General features: G+C 46.5%; 1 protein-coding gene across 1 annotated transcript in view; it reads right to left on the minus strand.

Moving 5' to 3' along the window:
• Positions 1-22155, minus strand: part of ncam1a (neural cell adhesion molecule 1a) — a gene marked incomplete at both ends in the record, with an annotated part of 230163 nt that overhangs the window by 32548 nt on the left and 175460 nt on the right. The gene's annotated exons all lie outside the window — the stretch shown is intronic.

Consider the following 22155-nt stretch of genomic DNA (forward strand, 5'->3'; position numbering starts at 1 on the left):
TTGATATCCCTTGTATATTCCTTGTACATATACACGGAATATCCCTTTAGCCTACTATAGCCCATAATAGTTCATTCTCTTATTGGACAAAAGGACCAGGCGCCAGGGGACCAGCCCCTGGCGTCAAGTTCAAAGGTACCGACGAGACATGTCCGTACTAGCCCCGGCTCCGCTCAGGGATACGGCTACCGAAATGAGAGTGGCACTATTTGTTCACCGTGCATATAAATATGGCGCAAGTAAATGTAGAAATCCCTTAGTCCTTTACCCTTCTTCCAACTTAGTAACAGAACGTGAAGCCTCACCCACGACACCACGTGCGGTGTAGTATGGCCTGTTTGGCCTTAGAATAGCATCGAGACTTCGTGCGAATTAATAGCTGAATTGTCAGAGTTTGGCACTGTACCGTCGAGTGCGACGTATTTCTATTAAGTAATAATAGTCTATCGTGTATGGTGCATCGTGCGGTTAGAGTTCTAAAGTGACCAGCATCTCCAACGCTTCCTCGTGTTATCTAGAGTCTTATCCAGGCTGGGCCGACCACATGGCGCTTTCATCCGAGGAGATCTAGACGAGGACCGAGGGACATGTACACTGGATTACCTACCCGACGACTGCTGAGCCCTATGCGGCTGGAATATATTTGCTTTGGTACTGTGATTTGTGGAGCGGATAATCGCCGACGCCTGTGAGTGTTGGATTTACCCCCGAGAGGAGTCAAGTTGAGGTCGCCTAGCTTCTTCTTCATTGTGGAGCTACAGCCTACAAGAGAACCAAGGTGTATTCATCTGCGGATCAAGAGTCTACTGCACTGTCTTCTGTACTTGAAGTCTCCCTAGATATCGTTGACCAGACGGTCTACTACCGACGGCTCTCCTACCCCCCCTACCAGCTTACAACCGGGAGGACCCCTTCCAGAATTATCCGCTATATCATTAAGTGTACCATAGATCTAATTCCCTAAGAGCCAGGTTGTATACTTGCTTCCTGCGTAACCAGAGATTGGACATTCAGTGTTGATTTGCCTACGAGTACTCATTTGCCTTACAAGTGCATTCAAATCATAAATGTAATAGTAAATATCATATGTACCTTTTGCTATATTAAATATTTGATTATTACCTTTGTCTGGAACCGATTTCATTGTGGGAAAGTGTTCATCATATTTAGATATCGTGTACTGTATGGCCAGTAGTTAAAGTACATAAAGCGGTAGTGGTTTAATGATACCATACTTATCAATACAGTCAGGGAATTGTACCCCTCAGTTACAATTGGTCCTTCGAGCCGGAGGGTAATTAGTGTAATATTAATATAGTGGTATTAATATTGAAATGGCCTATGATGAACACTCCACGAAACGGTCCTCCTAAAGTAGAACGCCCGCAGCATAGACGACAGCCACCTCAGTACTTAGAGGATTACGCTGCCAGTATACTACCTAGCCTTCTACAAACGGTAAACGCGGTAAAAGTAGAAAGTAAAATTATGTCCGATCCTATCAACCAGGATACCCCGACCACAGAGGCCCTAGTGGGTTCTAATGTAACTGACCAAGGTCACGGTGGGGACCAGGAGGGAACTGACACGACTTTACCCCCCGCCAAGACTGAAGAAGTAGTCCCCGAAGAGCTCCGGGAGGAAGACAACCCTCCAGAGATGGAACTCTGCACGGAACAAGATGAGGAGAGCGCCGAGGAGATAGAGCTCCAGGACTCCCCGCAGGGGAACGCATCCCCAACGAGTACTGCCAGGAGCGGATCACCTCAACCAGCGTCTTCCCCCAGCGAGGCGGACCAGATGCTGGCACAGGCGTTCCTCGCCAGCCTAGCAGCCTCTACGGAGCGCGATCGACTCCAAGCACAGACGCTTAGCGAGCGCGAACAACTCCAAGCACAGACGCTTAGCGAGCGCGAACATTCTACCATTGAAAGAGAATGCCTCCAAGCGCAGCAACGGAGCGACGAAGAGCGCATACGTCTGGAGATGAGACGCCTTCAGGCGGAAGAGAATATGGCAAGAGACCGGGCCGACACCCAGCGTGCCGCTGCCGGTGCCCAAAGAGAAGCAGATCTCACCAAGCGCGAAGCCGAGCGCGACAGACTACAAGCGCAGCTAATGGAGCAGCTGATCGCCAGGGCAACACCCCCTCCCTCCACAAGGGGTTCCAGGGCCTCGTCAAGACACGGGTCAAGGGCACCCTCCCCTAACCGATTAAGCGACCCTGAGCCCGACCACCAGAGAGAGTCTATACCCCCCTCCGAACTCCTTCCCCGACTGGTCCCAGTGAGACCCAGCTACAAGGAAGGAACGGCGTACACCGCGGAGAGGCTAAATAGACGACTACAGGATCTAGATGACCTGACAGAGGAAGAAGAGGGAGAAGAGGAGAGTCAAGCCCGACAGCAGCACATTACTCCACAGGACCAGGAGGTCCAGTACAGCCCAGGCTATACCCCCGCGGCTCTGCGCTACAGACCCCCGACTCTATTCACGGGTGAGCATGACGCACGACCCGTCCCGAGGAATAGTACCTGGACCAGCGGGCCATGGTACCCTGCCGGTACCAGCCCACCGAGAGGCGTAAGAGGAGACTCGCCTAGGAGGCCTCTCTTCCAACGCTCACCGATGTGCCAGCCATCCACGGCGTCATACATTGGCACACCGACGTTTCCAGACTTCACCCATGAGAACCGAGCACAGTACACGGAGCTACGGATGTGCTTAGAGACAATGATGGTGGATGTAGCTGATGAACGCCACAAGTATGCTATCCTATTGAAGCACCTGAAAGTGCCCAGAGCGCACAACATAGCGCTGGCCTATGCCACCTCCACTACCCCATACACAGCGGCTCTAGCAGCACTAGACCAAAGATATGGACGTATATGGGATTACGTAATACAAGAGATAAGGCATATTGACCGCCTACCCCCAGCAACAGACAATCGCTCACTAGACGACCTGTCTATCAAAGTACAATCCCTGGTAGGGATGCTGGGGGCGCAACGAGAAAAGGGTATGCACGAACTATACGCAAACTCGAACGTCGAGAGGATTTTAGAGAAGCTGCCGCCCGCCCGACAGGAGCGCTTCAGGCGGCAAAGAGACCACCGTGATCCTAACGGTCCCGAGCCATCCCTCCTAGACCTAGCCGACTTCCTGGCGAGAGAAGTCAGCAGCCTACGGTTGGATACGTTCGTGCGGAGCACACCAAGCTCCAGAGAGGGACCTAGGAGAGCAAACGATGGCCGAAGATCGGTGACTGTCATGCACCAATCAGAATCAGTACCGAGCAGCAAGAACCACAGTACCCCCTCGATGAAAGAGAAGTGGAAAATGGTGTGCCCGTACTGCGAAAAGGAACACTGGTTGTCACAATGTGACCTGTTCAAGAAGATGACCGCTGAAGAAGTGAGTCAATGGATAAAGTCCAACAGGCGCTGTTACCGATGTGCGCACAGTCACATGACAGCCGAGTGCCGCCTAAAGAAGAGGTGTAGTTGGTGTGACGGAGCCCACCTAGATGTCCTACACGACAGTAACAGAAGAAAGCCTGCACCACCCAGCAGCACAAAGGCAAGTGTTATGTACATTGACCCCGCTAGCAGCGGGGGCGCCCAGGTGCTCTTAAAGGTGGTCCGCGTAACACTGAGTTACCAAGATAAGGTCATGGACAGTTACGCCGTCCTTGATGACGGGTCAGAGAAGACCCTTCTCCTCGCGTCCGCTGCGGCCCAGCTGGGGCTGCGGGGGAGCGAGAACCAGATGACGATTCGGACAATAAGAAGAGATCTAAAGACGATAAAGGGCGAGAATGTCTCCTTCACTATCGCAGCAAGCGGGCAGCCAGAGAGACGGTATAGGATTACTAATGCTTTCACCAGCCAAGAAATAGGACTATCGCAGTACACCTACCCCATCGCCAAGCTGATGGATAAATATGTGCACCTGCGTCAACTACCTATCCCGCTCATAGACGGTGCCACCCCGACCCTGCTGATAGGCTCCGACCATGCAGACCTCATAGTCCCGATAGACCGGGTCCATACAGGACCCAGAGGTTGTCCTGCAGCAGTCGAGACCCGCCTAGGATAGACATTACAAGGCCCCCTCGCCAAGTCTCTTAACCGAACAGCAGCCACTAGCTGCCTCCACTCCAGAGCGACAGAAGAAGACACAACACTCCTGCAGCATGTCGAGAGGCTATGGACACTAGAGACAATGCCCTTTAAGAACGAAAAGAAAGACATTCGTTCCAAGGACGACATTTACGCTATAGCCCTCCTCGAGCAAGGGACAAAGAGAGTCAACATCAACGGAGTGATGAGATACGCAACTCCACTCCTGAGGCGAGAGGGAATGCCCACCTTTCACGCCACAAAAGAGGTAACGGAGCGGTATCTATTGAACACAGAGCGGCGCCTAGCCAAAGACCCCGCTCAAGAGGCTGTGTACCGCGCTGAGATTAACAAGCTAATCACAGCGGGACACATAAAGAAAATTGACATTAAAGAGGCCGATCAGACGACCGAATCATGGTACGTGCCGCACCACAAGGTCCACCACAACGGCAAGGATCGTATTGTGTTTAACTGCAGCTACCAGATCGGATCACAAAATCTGAATAAAGAGCTCTTGCCCGGCCCAACACTCGGCCCCTCTCTACTAGGCATGCTACTACGCTTCCGCCAGGACAAGGTGGCTATCAGCGGCGACATCAAAGGGATGTTCCTGCAGGTGAGACTAGTGGAGGAGGACAAGCCCCTGCTGCGGTTCCTATGGAGAGAGAGGATCGGAGATGAGCACCCAGCCATCTATCAATGGGAAGTCCTCCCTTTCGGAACCACATGCAGCCCATGCTGTGCTACGTTTGCACTACAAAAACACGTCGCAGAGGACCCAGCAGCAGATGAAGAGGTCCGACAAAGTGTGACAAATAGTTTCTACGTGGACAACTGTTTACAAAGCGTCTCGACGCCAGAAGAAGCCGAGGCTCTTCTACTCAAGCTCCGCGCCTCCCTGATCTCAGGCAGTGGGCCAGCAGCGACCCGCAAGTACTGCGCAGCCTCTCCCCCGAGGACAAGGCAGCGAGCAGCGACACCTGGATGGCGACCATCCCAGAAGAAGCCCAAGAAATGACACTAGGACTAGTCTGGCGCTTCAAAACAGACTCGCTCCATTATAGACACAAACCCCTGACCAAGGAGCAGGGAAGGTCGACGGCAATACCAACCACCAGACGGAGTGTATACAGAACACTCGCCAGACAATATGACCCGTTGGGATGTATTCTACCTTACACCACCAGGGCAAAGATGATTGTAGGAGCGCTATGGGACAAGGACCAGGGCTGGGACGATCCCATACCCGAACACCTTGCATCCACATGGAGAGAGTGGGAGACGGAACTCCGCTCACTCCCAGGTGTTAATATACACCGCAGCTACTTCCCACCCACAGTGAGGCCAGAGACATGCAAGATGGACCTGCACGTATTCAGCGACGCCTCCGAAGTAGCCTACGGTTCGGTGGCCTACTTGCGTGCCCGAGAGGAGGGAGGAGAAATACATACTGCTTTCATCCTGGCTCGCTCAAGAATAGCCCCACGAAAGCAACAATCTATCCCACGTCTAGAGCTCTGCGCAGCCCTAGCAGGAGCGCAACTCGCCACGTTAATCCAACGTGAACTCACCATCCCGGTGCAAAGAACAATCTTGTGGTCAGACTCCACGACAGTACTCACATGGATCCGGTCTGATTCGTGCAGATACAAGGTCTTCGTGGGAGTCAGAGTCACCGAGATTCAAGAGTTAACAGAAGTAGCGAGCTGGAGGTATGTGGACACCAAACACAACCCAGCTGACGTCATCACCCGGGGAATGTCCCTGGATGACCTCACCCGTCACAACCTCTACAGTGACGGACCAGAGTTTCTCAAGCTCCCCGAAGAAGAGTGGCCTACACCCACCCCACGGGAGGCGAGTAAAGAGGAGGCCGAAAACAAGAAACCTATGTTCTATCGTCTCCACAGACCCCGACATAGACGATTGCCTCACCCTACAGAGTGCGCAGCTAAAGACATTTCTGTGGCACCACCCAGAGGTTCAGCCCACGACTGACATTTCAGCAGCTGACTACGAAGAAGCAGAACTTCTTCTACTACAACGAGCCCAGAGAGACTCGTTCCCCGATGAGCTAGCCTGTCTACAGGGAGCAAAGCCCGTCCCATCAGACAGCAGACTGCTCCACCTAGCCCCCGAGAGCGACGCCCATAGTCTCATCAGAGTGGGTGGTCGTCTGCGGAGAGCCCCAGACTTACCGGATGACGTCAAGTACCCGATAGTCTTGAACAGCCGACACAAGGTCACAGAGCTGATCATAAAGAAATACGACGAGGATGTGCACCACGCAGGGGCAGAGAGAGTCTTCGCGGAGATCAGACGTCGTTATTGGATACTGCAAGGGAGAGAAGCAGTGCGGCGCTTCCAGCGAACCTGTCTAGACTGTCGTAAGTGGCGAGCCCAGCCCAGTATACCCCGGATGGCTGACCTACCTCCCTGTCGCCTCCGACTCGGCGACAAGCCTTTTCACTCCACCGGTATGGACTGTTTCGGCCCGCTGTATATAAAGAAAGGAAGAGGAACCGAGAAGCGGTGGGGTATTGTATTCAAATGCATGACCACCAGAGCGATACATATCGAACTCCTTCCAACCATGAGCACAGACTCATTCCTTATGGCCTTCCGAAGATTCACATCACGGAAAGGAAAACCGTCTACATTGTTGTCTGATCACGGGACAAACTTCAAAGGCGGAGAAAGAGAGCTGAGAGAGAGCTTCCAAGCTATGGGCCCAGAACTTAAGACCCACCTCGCTCCATTCCAGATTGACTTCCAGTTTAATCCCCCGAACGCACCTCACTTCGGTGGAACTTGGGAACGAGAAGTACGTTCTATAAAGACAGCCCTGTACGCCGTGCTTGGGGCCCAGACCGTGGCGGAAGAAGTCCTAATGACAGTCCTCACGGAGATCGAGGGAGTATTGAACTCAAAGCCCCTTGGTTACGTCTCAAGTGATGTAGCAGATGTCGACCCAGTCACCCCCAACACACTCTTGATGGGGCGGCTGGACCCCGCGCTACCCCAGACAATGTACAGGCCTGAAGAAGCGAACGGCCGAAGAATGTGGAGGTACAGTCAAGTACTGGCTGACAAGTTTTGGAACAGCTTCCTACTCCACTACCTACCGTCTCTACAGACCCGCCAGAAATGGGTGAAAGAGAGAGACAATTTGACAGAAGGAACAGTCGTCATGATTATCGACCAGTCACTACCCCGAGCTATGTGGCCGGCTGGCCGCGTAAGCAAAGTGATCACCGGTGCCGATGGAAAGGTCCGAGCAGCTGAAGTGCTCGTCCAAGGGCGGACCTACACCCGACCCGTGGCGAGGCTAATAGAACTGCCAAGGCTCCCCGATACTATCGATGACGACCATGACCCCATGACTTTGTAAACTGACTGACCCTCACAGCGGACATTGAGTAGTGGACAGTGCGGTTAATCTGTCTCTGCTTAGCTAATTAGGTGGGACTAATTAGGGGGCGGCTGTTACGAAGGATCAGATTAAACCGAATATATATATTTATTTATGGATATATATTGAATAGTATTTGTATATCGTTTGATATCCCTTGTATATTCCTTGTACATATACACGGAATATCCCTTTAGCCTACTATAGCCCATAATAGTTCATTCTCTTATTGGACAAAAGGACCAGGCGCCAGGGGACCAGCCCCTGGCGTCAAGTTCAAAGGTACCGACGAGACATGTCCGTACTAGCCCCGGCTCCGCTCAGGGATACGGCTACCGAAATGAAAGTGGCACTATTTGTTCACCGTGCATATAAATATGGCGCAAGTAAATGTAGAAATCCCTTAGTCCTTTACCCTTCTTCCAACTTAGTAACAGAACGTGAAGCCTCACCCACGACACCACGTGCGGTGTAGTATGGCCTGTTTGGCCTTAGAATAGCATCGAGACTTCGTGCGAATTAATAGCTGAATTGTCAGAGTTTGGCACTGTACCGTCGAGTGCGACGTATTTCTATTAAGTAATAATAGTCTATCGTGTATGGTGCATCGTGCGGTTAGAGTTCTAAAGTGACCAGCATCTCCAACGCTTCCTCGTGTTATCTAGAGTCTTATCCAGGCTGGGCCGACCACATGGCGCTTTCATCCGAGGAGATCTAGACAAGGACCGAGGGACATGTACACTGGATTACCTACCCGACGACTGCTGAGCCCTATGCGGCTGGAATATATTTGCTTTGGTACTGTGATTTGTGGAGCGGATAATCGCCGACGCCTGTGAGTGTTGGATTTACCCCCGAGAGGAGTCAAGTTGAGTCGGCGCTCAGAGAGACTGAGGTCGCCTAGCTTCTTCTTCATTGTGGAGCTACAGCCTACAAGAGAACCAAGGTGTATTCATCTGCGGATCAAGAGTCTACTGCACTGTCTTCTGTACTTGAAGTCTCCCTAGATATCGTTGACCAGACGGTCTACTACCGACGGCTCTCCTACCCCCCCTACCGGCTTACAACCGGGAGGACCCCTTCCAGAATTATCCCGCTATATCATTAAGTGTACAATAGATCTAATTCCCTAAGAGCCAGGTTGTATACTTGCTTCCTGCGTAACCAGAGATTGGACATTCAGTGTTGATTTGCCTACGAGTACTCATTTGCCTTACAAGTGCATTCAAATCATAAATGTAATAGTAAATATCATATGTACCTTTTGCTATATTAAATATTTGATTATTACCTTTGTCTGGAACCGATTTCATTGTGGGAAAGTGTTCATCATATTTAGATATCGTGTACTGTATGGCCAGTAGTTAAAGTACATAAAGCGGTAGTGGTTTAATGATACCATACTTATCAATACAGTCAGGGAATTGTACCCCTCAGTTACAGTACTCTATAGACTTCCACCATTAGTGTATCTCAACAGTACTCTATAGACTTCCACCATTAGTGTATCTCAACAGTACTCTATAGACTTCCACCATTAGTGTATCTCAACAGTACTCTATAGACTTCCACCATTAGTGTATCTCAACAGTACTCTATAGACTTCCACCATTAGTTTATCTCAACAGTACTCTATAGACTTCCACCATTAGTGTATCTCAACAGTACTCTATAGACTTCCACCATTAGTGTATCTCAACAGTACTCTATAGACTTCCACCATTAGTTTAACTCAACAGTACTCTATAGACTTCCACCATTAGTGTATCTCAACAGTACTCTATAGACTTCCACCATTAGTTTATCTCAACATTACTCTATAGACGTCCACCATTAGTTTAACTCAACATTACTCTATAGACGTCCACCATTAGTTTAACTCAACAATACTGTATAGACTTCCACCCAGTAGCGGCCGGTGTGAAATACATTTGGGTGGGCGCGACTTACCAACGTTAAGTCGAGTTCATCATACTACACTAGTACACGTATGATCAATGCAATAATGAACACATATATATATATATCTTGACATTTTAAACAAGTTACCATTCATTCATTCATTCATTATGCGTCACCGGCGGTGAAAATTAACAACACGCTGTGAGAGAGAGAGAGAGCGAGAGAGAGAGAGAGAGAGAGAGAGAGAGAGAGAGAGAGAGCGAGAGAGAGAAGAGAGAGAGAGAGAGAGAGAGAGAGAGAGAGAGAGAGAGAGAGAGAGAGAGAGAGAGAGAGAGAGAGAGAGAGAGAGAGAGACCGAATTAACTCACTGTTTACGTGGTCGAGGAGGGCTTGATAAAGTGTATAATTATGTCCACTGTTGTCCCACAGACTGTTGATGTATATCTACTCTGTCCAGACTGCATCCAGCTATTAGCTTGTTAGCACAACACAACAGTACTGTGATGAATGAATGAATGAGTCTGTCTTTGCCCATTTCCGCGTCGAACAGCCTGCAAACTACCTGGCGTTCTATCGCCCTGCTCTAAGACAAACTCTAACCTTAACCAACTTTGAAAGAGTGCCTAAGCTTAACCGTCGAAAGAACTTGCCGTCACGCTCTAAGACAAACTCTAACGTTACCAAACCTACTTCGAACGAAGAGTGGCTACGCTTTCCCAGTGTAGAAACTGCATCGGCCAATCAGAGAGCGTCTCCGAGAAATGCGGCTACGGAAATTATTGACGCCGCTTGCTTAGATGATAATAGATCGCTTCAAAACGCGCCCGGTTTCCATCATAATACATCATATTTCAACGCACAGCGAATTACGCACTGATTGGCTGCGACAGTACAGCGATGAAACCAGTGCACGCCCACTGTAAGCGCTATGCATCTAGCCCTGGAGAAATGCGGCTATGGAAAGTATAGAGGCGGTATTATTCTCTAGCAGACATTCACTTCCTGTCTGAAAAAAATTATTTATATTTGATATATTAACGTTATATTGGAAGTGCATTGGAAACACAAACATACTTAAAATGAGTAAATATTATTCATTTTAAACATGTTTATTTGATTTCTAGGGCTCTAAAATAAAAAATTAAAATTAAAAAAATGTGATCTTCTCCTCTCTCTTTACCAGGGCGGTCGGCGCCCCAGCGCCCCTACTGGAGAAACCGCCACTGCTTCCACCATTAGTTTGACTCAACAGTACTGTATTAGTTTGGGGTCACTGGGCAAACTTAAATGATATATATATATAATACATTATTCACCATTAGAGAGATCTAACATGATTTTGTGTGCCAGAAATATAGATCAAGTCATTTGATTTCTGACATATTACATATAATTATTATTGGTAGCAGGTTTTAGTATCAGCGATATCTGATAGTCCTATATGGGCATGGGTGCTCCCCTCGTATTTCCTGTTCATACTGCAAACCTTGCTCAATTCTGATTTATCGGTCAGATAAAAAAAAATGTGTTTGACTGTTCACATTTTCTTTTTTTTACATGTGGTCAATATCAGATTCCAGTGTGAACTGGTCGCGCTCCTGAACTGACCGACATGCGGGAGGTCAGCCAATTCCTGAGCAGATGATAATGGGTGTGAGGAGGAGGAGGTGAGAGAGAGAGACATTTCTTCCTTCCGCAAGTTTTGCTTGTACGAAAGTAGCACCGCAAATAATCATAAGGTAAACACCTCGCTGTCCCTCGACTGACCACCTACATGTCCACTGACCACAGCGGTCTTCCATGTTTGTACTCAGAGTGACTCCCACCAGCGCAGAATTGTGATGAATGTCAATCTAGAGTGACGTAAAAGTCGACGAATTCTGATATGACTGAGGAGGTCACAGCAGATCTGAGTCACATTATGAGCAAAAAAGAATCAGATTCGAGACACTTTTGCCCGCAGTAGTGTGAACGTAACCAAAGTGTCCCAAATCAGAATTGAAAAGATCCGATTCCATGTGATTTGTAGCTGTTCACACTGAGACACTGTATGAGCAAAAACAATCTGATTCAGGGCAATTTTTGCCTGCAGTGTGAAGAACGTAGCCATAAAGACTTTCTGGTCAACAGAATGAATGAATGAATGAATGAATTAATGAATGAATGAATGAATGAATGAATGAATGAATAAATGAATGAATGAATGAATGAATGAATGAATGAATGAATGAATGAATGAATGAATGAATGAATGAATGAATGAATGAAAACTTTATTTAACAGATTGCAGAATGGGTACAATACAGTACGGCTCAATACACACAATTGTTAAGGGGATGCAGACCTGAGAAAGACGTTTGTCTTGTTTCCATCAGGGTCCCCCATTTTCAATTCATATCGACATTTATGACATACACAACATACATGACATTTATGGCATAGGGACATATAGGTATTTAGTACTGATACATTTGTGACATAAACGGTATTCAAATATACAGTACTGTTACCCCTAGATCCTGACAGAGTATATACATATGATGGGGAGGGGACTGTACATTAGGAGGGGGTGGGTGGGTCCATCTAGACTCTCCTCTATAGCCACGTGTGTGTGTGTTGGAGTGTGTTTTGACCTGATTCAAGACACACAGTGCGCTTCCAAAGGAACAGCTTTTAAAAAAAGAAAAGAAAAAAAAAGAAAGATGAAACATCACGATTAGGCCAAAGCACACATATAGGTCATTTAACGCACAAAGGACAACGGCAGAAAGACCCCAGCCAGCCTGCCGGGATCATTTTCATGAATCGTAAACGATTTCTTTTTTTGTTCTACACAGCAAGAGCAGCAAAGCGCAATCCCCTTGATAAATGAATAGAATTCTGCGCTATCCTCTTGTGTTTCCAACGTGATGAAATGGACCGCGGTAAACAAGGTGAGGTGTGCAGCCGAGCGTCGCCAAAGCTCTCTCCTCTCTAACTAACTGGACATGGCAGAAACAAATCTCCAGGCTAAGATGCAGGAAAGCGTTCCGGAAGAAAACACTGAGATGTTGCCTTCCTGTAGAGTAGACGTTTTTACCCCCAAGGCTAATGTACTGGAGGCCGTGTCCCCTGGTGGGAGGTGGGGGTACTACGTATACTGGTGGAGTGCTGTGGTGCCAGATTGAATGGAAATGCCCCAGCCCCCCCCCTCCCTTTCCCTCATCACCCACGCCTGTATAATAACATGCACAAAGTTATTATACAGGCGGATCCGTAGTGGAAATAGCTACCACTGTAGTTGGCACACCTTCAAGAAGTGGGAGAGATAAGGTACAGGTATGGGCAGGGTGATAGTAGAAATACATGAATGAATGAATGAATGAATGAATGAATGAATGAATGAATGAATGAATGAATGAATGAATGAATGAATGAATGAATGAATGAATGAATGAATGAATGAAAACTTTATTAACAGATTGCAGAATGGGTACAATACAGTACGGCTCAATACACACAATTGTTAAGGGGATGCAGACCTGAGAAAGACGTTTGTCTTGTTTCCATCAGGGTCCCCCATTTTCAATTCACATAGATATCGGCGATACAATTATAATAAAGATACAAATAAACAGTGTAAACAATATAATTGACTCTGAATATAAGAATATGAGAAAGTAAACACAGTGTAATCAAAGGTGCAGATGAGGGTCTGTATGCCCTCGGTTGTATTATACATTACAATAAATATGGGCAATAGAACACTTCTGAATCTGAATATACGTAAAGTAAACAGTTTACACGGGTGCAGTATACACAAGGCACCCTAACTGGCATGACATATACGTCATACGTTGTATAGTCCCCGCCCGCCGTAGCTTAATTTAGCTTAAACCCAGTGGTGCAGTGGTGATTTCATAAGGGGTTGTTGTTGCACTGTGTTTTAATGACGTCACGTGCACGCGCGTAAAATGTTCCCTCGCGAATAAAGGCGATGCCTAATTGCCTCTAGGAATGGAATGTAACACGTTTCAATTCACAGGTTTCGTGTTGAATGGTCCAACTGTATAGTATTTGAACACAACACCTGACGACCTGAGCTATTGTTATGCAAAGTAGCCAGGTGGTGGGTACTTGGCGCAGCGGCGAGTGGAACGCATTCTTGTGTGCACGGCGCGTGCCTGTGCGTGCGCGTGCTCCTGCTCAAACAGGGTGGAACAGCGTGCAACCCCCCCCCCCCCGTCCCATGGACCACGTGCATCACTGCTTAAACCTCAATAGCCTTTTAAAACAACATTTCCAAAACAAACTAGCGTGGGGTCACGCTGCCCCACCGCCCCACTGGACACGCTGACACATAGTAACTTCACACGTGTTATATACCGTGTGTATACCACGGTTTCTCACCAGGCTCTCACGGCCGTGACCTCTCCTCGCCCCCCAGCCTCGCTGCTTTACTCCGGGACGAGGGGCGTTTTGTCATAGCGTAAAAAGCGAGGGTCATTCCTCGGCCACGAGAGGGGGTCACATTTACAACGACTCAATATCTACGAAGAGAGAAGCAGCAGACGAGGCCAGAAGATAGAAGGAAACGTGGAAACGATGGGGTTTCATTGCGAAAAAGGCAGAGTCATTAAACTGCAAACCTAATACCGCTGATTCACTTTAACATTTACACTCCGTCTCGGCTCGGTCTCTGAATGTCCCTCCCCTCCCCGCATTGAGTGAACTGGAAAGACTGCTTATTTAAAAACGAAAATTTAAAAACTGGGCCGGTCATCCTCTCCCCCTCGCGCGCGGAGAGAAGAGGAGCCTGTGCTGAATGTGACAGCGGATCTAAATCTCCATGGAGGCATTTGACATTAGAGGGAGGACACTTAATCTACATTATAATAGAAGTGTGTTTGGGAGGGCGCCAGGCTGAAGGAGGAGGCAGTGGTTTGGACTGAGGAGCAGTGCCCCCTGCTGGCGTCCGGCGGGACAGCGGCTTGTGTAGGAATCAAATCACAGGCTGGCATTAACGTTTGATTGATTGATTAATTGAAAACTTTATTAACAGATTGCAGAATGGGTACAATACAGTACAGCTCAATACACACAATTGTTAAGGGGATGCAGACCAGAGAAAGACTTTCGTCTTGTTTACATCAGGGTCCCCCTGATCAGGGTCCCCCATCAGACTCTAGTTTTCTTGTTTCTTGAGGGGTTTATTGCCACGCAGACAGACGTCACATCTAGGTGTGTGGAGTCATATATATACCCACACTGAACTTGTATCTATTATCTATATTCCATAACTAGTTTCATTAGTTATACCATACTAGTAGTATGATGTACCTGTACATACATTAGCTTAGCATATTTACTCCATAGTTTCATTGTATGCTCACACGGTACACTGTATACTGCACACGGTACACTGTATACTGCTACGTTGCACTCTGGTTAGATGCCAACTAAATTTCCGTTGCACTGTACTTGTGCAATGACAATAAACTCTAATCTGATCTGAGTGCAGCCACTACGTCTCGCTGTCCGCCGGCTGCAGTCGCCATAAAACTTCATTAAGAGGCCATTTTCAATATTCCTCTATTGACGTTTGTTTTGTACGGAGGGAACGAGGCGTTCGCTTATTTAAAACAAGGAGAACAACGACCCATTCGTACGGAGCAGTGGGGCGACAGTGGTTTCAGGAGGTTTTAGAGCGGTCGTCTGGTAATCTGAAGGTTCCCGGTTCGATTCCGGCTCCTTTCTTTCCTGGCAGCGTGTGTCCTTGTCGAGCACAGACACTTAACCCCTTACTGCTCCCGATGAGCAGGTTGGCACCTTGCATGGTCGCCTCCGCCGTCGGTGTGTGAACGTGTGAGTGACACACGGCACAGCAAGAAGGGCCTTCGGGTTCGGTTCCCGCTTGGGGACCAGGTTGCCGGGTTGCCAGGTACCCAGGTGGGGGGTATCTCCCGGGCCTTTCTGTGTGGAGTGAATGAATGAATGAATGAATGAATGAATGAATGAATGAATGAATGAATGAATGAATGAATGAATGAATAAATGAATGAAAACTTTATTTAACAGATTGAAGAATGGGTACAATACAGTACGGCTCAATACACACAATTGTTAAGGGGATGCAGACCAATTGAAAGACGTTTGTCTTGTTTACATCAGGGTGCCCCATTGTCAATTATAGTGTGAATAGTTTGCATGTACTCCCCCCCCCCCCCCCCCCCCGTGCTCTCAAGGGTTTCCCCTCCAGATAGAGAGAGATAAACCCAATGGAAAAAACATGCAGAACAGGTCGCTAACGCCCTGACGAAGACGAACAGGAGCACTTGGATGGGTCCCCCGGCGCGACCCCCACGCCGCAGCCATGTCTGCTTGGGGGGCGGAAGGATGACGGGATGGGTCAAATGCAGAGAGGGGAGTTCATCGGCGCCCTGAAAAAGAATCGCTCATCTGGCATTAGTGTGTTCGCTGCATGACAATGTAGCAATGCCTGCTACAAATATAGACTTCTTCTTCTTCTTCTTCTTCTTCTTCTTCTTCTTCTTCTTCTTCTTCTTCTTCTTCTTCTTCTTCTTCTTCTTCTTCTTCTTCTTCTTCTTCTTCTTCTTCTTCTTCTTCTTCTTCTTCTTCTTCTCCTTCTTCTTCTTCTTCTTCTTCTTCTTCTTCTTCTTCTTCTTCTTCTTCTTCTTCTTCTTCTTCTTCTTCTTCTTCTTCTTCTTCTTCTTCTTCTTCTTCTTCTTCTTCTTCTTCTTCTTCTTCTTCTTCTTCCAAATGCTTTGGATAAAGGCGCTAAATAAATGCAATTAATTTACCATTGAAGGGACTAATGACTGGATGATGACTGCACCACCCCTGTTCTCGTCATAAGGATCAGCGTTGCTTGTCGATGCATTCTGCATCCCGGTCACATGGTTTTGTTAAAGCCCTCAATATTGTCCGCAGGCGGAGTTCACGCGCCTGCGGCGACTGGAGGCTGGCACGTTGGGAGTGAATTGGGGTGTAAAGACAACCGGTGCCGAGGTTGAGAAAGCAATCAGAAATGTGCAAACACACTTAACACCACCGCGATGCATTCGAGCCAGACGGCGTATTAATAAAGAGGAAGACTAAATGTTTTTGCAGATTCCGCTGAAGATCCAGAAAGAGAGAAACCCAACATCTGGTAACAAGCAACGCGGGCGGCGAGGGAAAAAAATAACATCGGTCGATCTTTGAACGGCGTTTCTCTTTGTTAGTGTACCACGTCTGCCGCAAACTTATATGAATGTGGACAGAAAGGGCAGGAGAAGAGGAGGGACCCAGAGCTCCTCAAGGAGCTAACAACCTCCGACCAGGCCGGGCCGGCTTTGTTTTCGAAGCTGCCGGCCTGGTTGAAGGTTAAAGCTTCAGTAAGTGTGGTGTTTTTTTTCTTTGTTAAAATAAGTGGTCTATACATGTTAAGATAATAGCTCTACGTTCCGACAGCCACCACTGATATGGAGTGTTTGGTCAGTAACATGGGTCTCTCAGTCCCTCGTGCTCTGCAGTAAACGGAAAATACATGTCCTGGTATCCCGTTCTAATTGATCCAATCAGGAGAGAGAACTCCACACCGACCTACCACACACAAACTAGTTTTAAGCAAATGTGTCCTTGAAACAAGTACAATAATCTACCAGTGCAGTAAGAAAATTTAGCTTGGCAAGATTTTACGATGTCAAGATGAGAAGCACGTTCAGTCACAGATCCATACCCCCCCCCCCGACACTCAACTAACCGCCTCGGCCAGTCCTTCATACCAGTGGCCATCAGGCTCCACAACAGTGGGCAGGGACCGCTGCCAGACATCCAACTACTAGGAACCTCCATCACTGAGTGTGTCTGACTCCCACCTAAAAGGACAACGTATGATGTATATCACGGCATACCTACCTTATGCATACCGCACCTTATGTGTATACTGTATACTTCATCAGAGCATATATTTAGCATGTTAGCCTATTTAACAGAATGCATCTCTGTCACATGAAAAAGGCGGAAAAGTCACTTGCTCATTCATTTCATTGTGATTTGTAAAGGGAAAGATGAATGTCGGACGACGTGTGCCTTCATTTAAGCCACTGGCTGTTACAGCCTGACGAGGAGCCGCTTCACTCTGCCTCCGTCTTGATTAACGGGGACTGACACGACCGACTAACAAGACCAGACGACCCCTGTCTCTTTGAATGTGGAGTCATCCCTATCTAAGAATCTGTCATATATATAATTGTTTTTCTTTCATATTTGAAGTCGCCGGTAAATCACTGATGAGTGATGACACAGAATGGTTCATGTGGTCATAAAAAGGGCAATTATGTGACAGAGAAATGGCTTTTTTTCCCACTTAGACCATCCAGTGGCTTAATTCTGCCACAGAGTCCTTAGTTACCATGGCAACCACTCACTGAGATTACCAGCAACACGCTCCTACGCCTGAGTACATCACAGCCTGCAAAACAGCTTTCCCCAAAAGTGCCATGTAATAGTTATCAGAAAAGTAAAACATAATATATTTTCTGCGTAAGAAAACCATACATTTATGTTCATGGTCGTTTCCATGGACACGTTGAAAAAACAAGGCTTTTTTTCAACACATATTCAGTTCTTATTTATAAAAGAGTCCAAAGAATATGAGGGGAAGAATAATATACACTTTGGACGCCACAGCGATATGCGTGATGTGTTGTTAAAAGACGCTCTAAAATATAGGAATACGTGGCGGTGTTTGCAGGGCTATAACTATATTCTATATTATAGCTATGGATACAATACTATGGCCCATTTGACATCGACTATCTATCGTTCAATATGTGTTAAAGAAATAATTTTTTCATCCATACATTCTTGTTTTATACCGTGGTGAATATGACTATAGTTTTAGAGTAATCCTGTCTAATCCCAGAAAATTACGCTATGCAGCAATACGTGCAATTCACTAAAAACTTTGCCATTTCTCGCCTGTACACGCTACTATTTCGAGATCACATCTATATTATCGGTATTTTTCATCATGAATGCATGAAAGGGTGGGGGGGGGTCGTTTTTTTATGCTTTGATCGTCACCAACGGCACATGTTGTGGAGTAAAATACACACATATATTGTGATCGAAGTGAAATCATGGTTAGATCACAGCAGGATTGATACCATTATAGGCCTTACCTTCACCTAGGATGATCCCCAAAAAGAATATTCCAATTATCTGATCGCGAGTCCCAGTGCGTGCATGCGCGTGCGTGCGTGTGTGCGTGCGTGTGTGTGTCTTGAGTAGTGTTCAAGTCAAACGGTAGATTTTTATTTGTACTTATTACATACTTGGAGCTACATGTGTCGGCATGTTGGTTGATCATAAAGGAAGCCTCGTCACCATGTCTCTGTTTTCTATCAGCAGCACATTTCATTTGCCCCTCGGTTGCTCTGCTTCACGCAGGCTTCCTCCCCTAATGATGCTCCTCTCACTCTATTGTCCAATCGCACAGCGCGTTGAATTATGCATAAACAGTCTTCGCACGGCCCAGAGCTCCCTTCACGCTACGTTTAGCAACGTACCTTCTGCAGTTAGAAGAAACGTCTGGCAGGCATTCATTGGCATTTAGGAAAACGACGGTACTGCGTTGAATTCCTTCTCACCAATCACAGTCAACCTGGGGCGGAGCTAAACTTGGGGTTATTTTGTGCCTCACTCTGTTTTTGAATTTGATTCAAATTTGCAATGCATGAGGGTCATCCTTTTGTGTTAAATGGCTGCATAAAGCAAGCATTTGTTGACTCATGTTGATAAGAGTATTAAAACTTGGAACTTGAAAAAGATCCGTTTAAGGTCGATAAAATAAAAATAAAGAAAAAAATACGATTAATTTGTGATTAATCGCGAGTTATCTATGGACAATCATGCGATTAATCAGATTAAATATTTTAACTGATATATATATATATATATATAATACTGCATGTCGGTCACAAGCTGTTTATTCATGTGAGACATGTCCAGGGAAATTAATAACATGGAGGACTACTGCTCGCCTCGAGTTCCTTACCGACGGTCTCGTCGTCAATACAAGGTGATTCCATTATGGCGGTATATAGGCGCCATTTGATTTCCACTCCCGTGTTTTGTTCTCGATCATAATCCATTGATTTGTTGCATCAATTAAATTCCCTTACCTCCGTGGGGGAAAGCGTTGGAATGGACAAAGGAAGGAGGGCAAAGCGACGTTTCCCTCGTCAGCTATTTGCAAAGCTTCATCACAGTATTTTATTACCCTCCTATAAATCAGATCACTATGAAACCTACAGTAGCGTTAGGCTGTTTTGTGTGACAGAGAACTGCTGAGCCCACTACATGTTCCTCCTAATGGCTCTACTGTAACACCTGCCTGTAACCCCCCCCCCCCCCTCCACTCCATGCTGCTATGACCCAAATGTGTTGTCATCATACAGCACAAGTACAGTACAACAAGAAGACGTTTGGCATCCAACTAGAGTGCAAATGTGGTAATCGTTTGCGGTACAGCATGTTATTTAAGCACTTCATCATGGAACATCAAACGCCGCCCTCCCACCTCCCAACCCCCGAAAATAAATACATAAATACATGAATACATGACAGGACAGTCACATATAACAAGTGTCAGTCAGTGTCAGTTCAATTCAGTTCATGTTCACTTCAGGTAGGTCGGATGCTTGCCCGTCTGTGCAAGGGGGGGGGGGGGGGGGGGGGCCAGGGTGTTTAGTGTTCGGACTGCTGTGGGGGAAAAAGTTGTTTGTGAAGCGTGTGTGTCTGGTTGAAATTTACCTGTAGTGACCTCAGGGCATGCGCTGGAATAAGTGGTGTGCTGGGTGCAGGGGTGTAAAGTACTTGAGTAATTGTACTTTGTTACAATACTTAAGTACTGTTTTGGGGGGATTTGTACTTTACTCGAGTATTATTAGGTTTGTATACTTGTACTTTTACTCAATTACATTTCAGAGAAAGAAAACATACTTTTTACTCCTTACATTTAAAATGCAGATCTAGAAAAAGTACAAAGTACAAATCTTGCAGGTCCACCTATTTTAATTAGTATATTTGTTTCTCTGGCCGAACTAACGTTAACGGTATTAATCCTGCGGCCGCTTTATTTAAAAACAGCCAATCAAATCCCCAACAATGGAAAATGAACCCGCCCACACCCATGCTGATTGGTCCTTGTGCAAGACTAGAAAGCGGGGATATTTGATTAAACACCTGCTATCAGAAGAATAGACAGTCAGAGTGATGAAGAGGACGAAACGGAACATTTCATTGCCCCGGAATTAAAAAAAAAGGTTTTACTTTAACTTTTTAGTACTTAAGTACATTTAAAAGTAGAAACTTTTTTACTTTTACTCAAGTGTGTTTTTAGCCAGATACTCTGACTTTTACTTGAGTACGATTTTGAGACGGTACCCATACTTTCACTTAAGTATAATTTCTGGGTACTTTTTACACCCTGGCTGGGTGGGACTCGTGGGAGGGATCGTTGACTATTTTACCAGAGCAGGGCCCTGTTTCATGTACGTGGTTCAACTAAGTCGATCAACATGTCCATTATCCAGCTTCAGTTAACCCGATGTTCAAAGCCGGGATTTTCCTGTTTCACAAAGGAGGATTCAGTCTCGTTAACTCAAGCCAGACTTGAGAGTCAGGCTCAAGTCAGGCTAGATGCGCGCTCCCGTTTTAGGTGGAAAGCCAGCACGTATCGATGGCAGAGACCCTGATTCTCAACGGCATTGATTGATTAATTGATTTAAGACTTTATTGACAGATTGCAATAGGCTCAATCGCCTCGCCGACAAGTTAAATGCGTTATCTATAGGCTAATTCTAAGTCCCTCATTACCTCAATCAATCAGATTATATTTCTTTAAACTTGCCTGCTGGATTGAATAATCAAATGAGATCTTGCTAGCGAAAATAACTAGTTAACTGTTATACAGAATTACGAGACGGCTTTCTTGCCCATTGATTGATGTATAGTCAATGTTTAACTTATCTCCAATGTGGTCCAACGGGTTGTTCTTTTGACTTCCACACGGACGACCCGGGTTCAAGACCGGGGTCCTTCTTTTTGCAATATAGGAATAATTCAATTTGGTGCACGTTGAGAGCTATATAAAGAATGACATCCTCAATGCATGTAGATTTATAATATTTTAACTTAAAACCAGGCTACTTTGGCGTATAATCATTAATATTATATTCAAAAAAATCATATTGGAAACACCGGGATTTGAACCCGGATCGCTAGGTTGGCAGACTTGAGCGTTACCGCTGGGCCACTGTGCCAGATGGGATAGATTCATTGTTTATACATTAATGAACGAGAGACCCGTGTTTAGAATATCCCTTATTTTGAATGAAGTTTTATTTCTTTATCCTCATTCATTCATGTGACGTCAACGGCTCATTCAATTTCTCAAATCCGTCAAACAGCGCATCTCATCAGACATCTTAATCCCAGTTACAATTAAAATAACCACATCATGTGTACGTCGCACGAGCGAGCGCCACCGTCGCCACGGTATATATAACGTGCATTATTTAGGACAAAGTGAATTTAATATCAGCATTTTGGGTCTATTTTACATTTCAAAAGCCCCCTCTGGAAGAATGGAGCACAAAAACGTAATTCAGAATGGTATAATGCAGATCGTAGACTGTGGGAATAGTTTCAGGAAACGGGCTGTCACTT

Source organism: Notolepis coatsorum (assembly GCF_963971535.1).
Source record: "Notolepis coatsorum genome assembly, chromosome: 8".
Lineage (NCBI taxonomy): Eukaryota > Metazoa > Chordata > Actinopteri > Aulopiformes > Paralepididae > Notolepis > Notolepis coatsorum.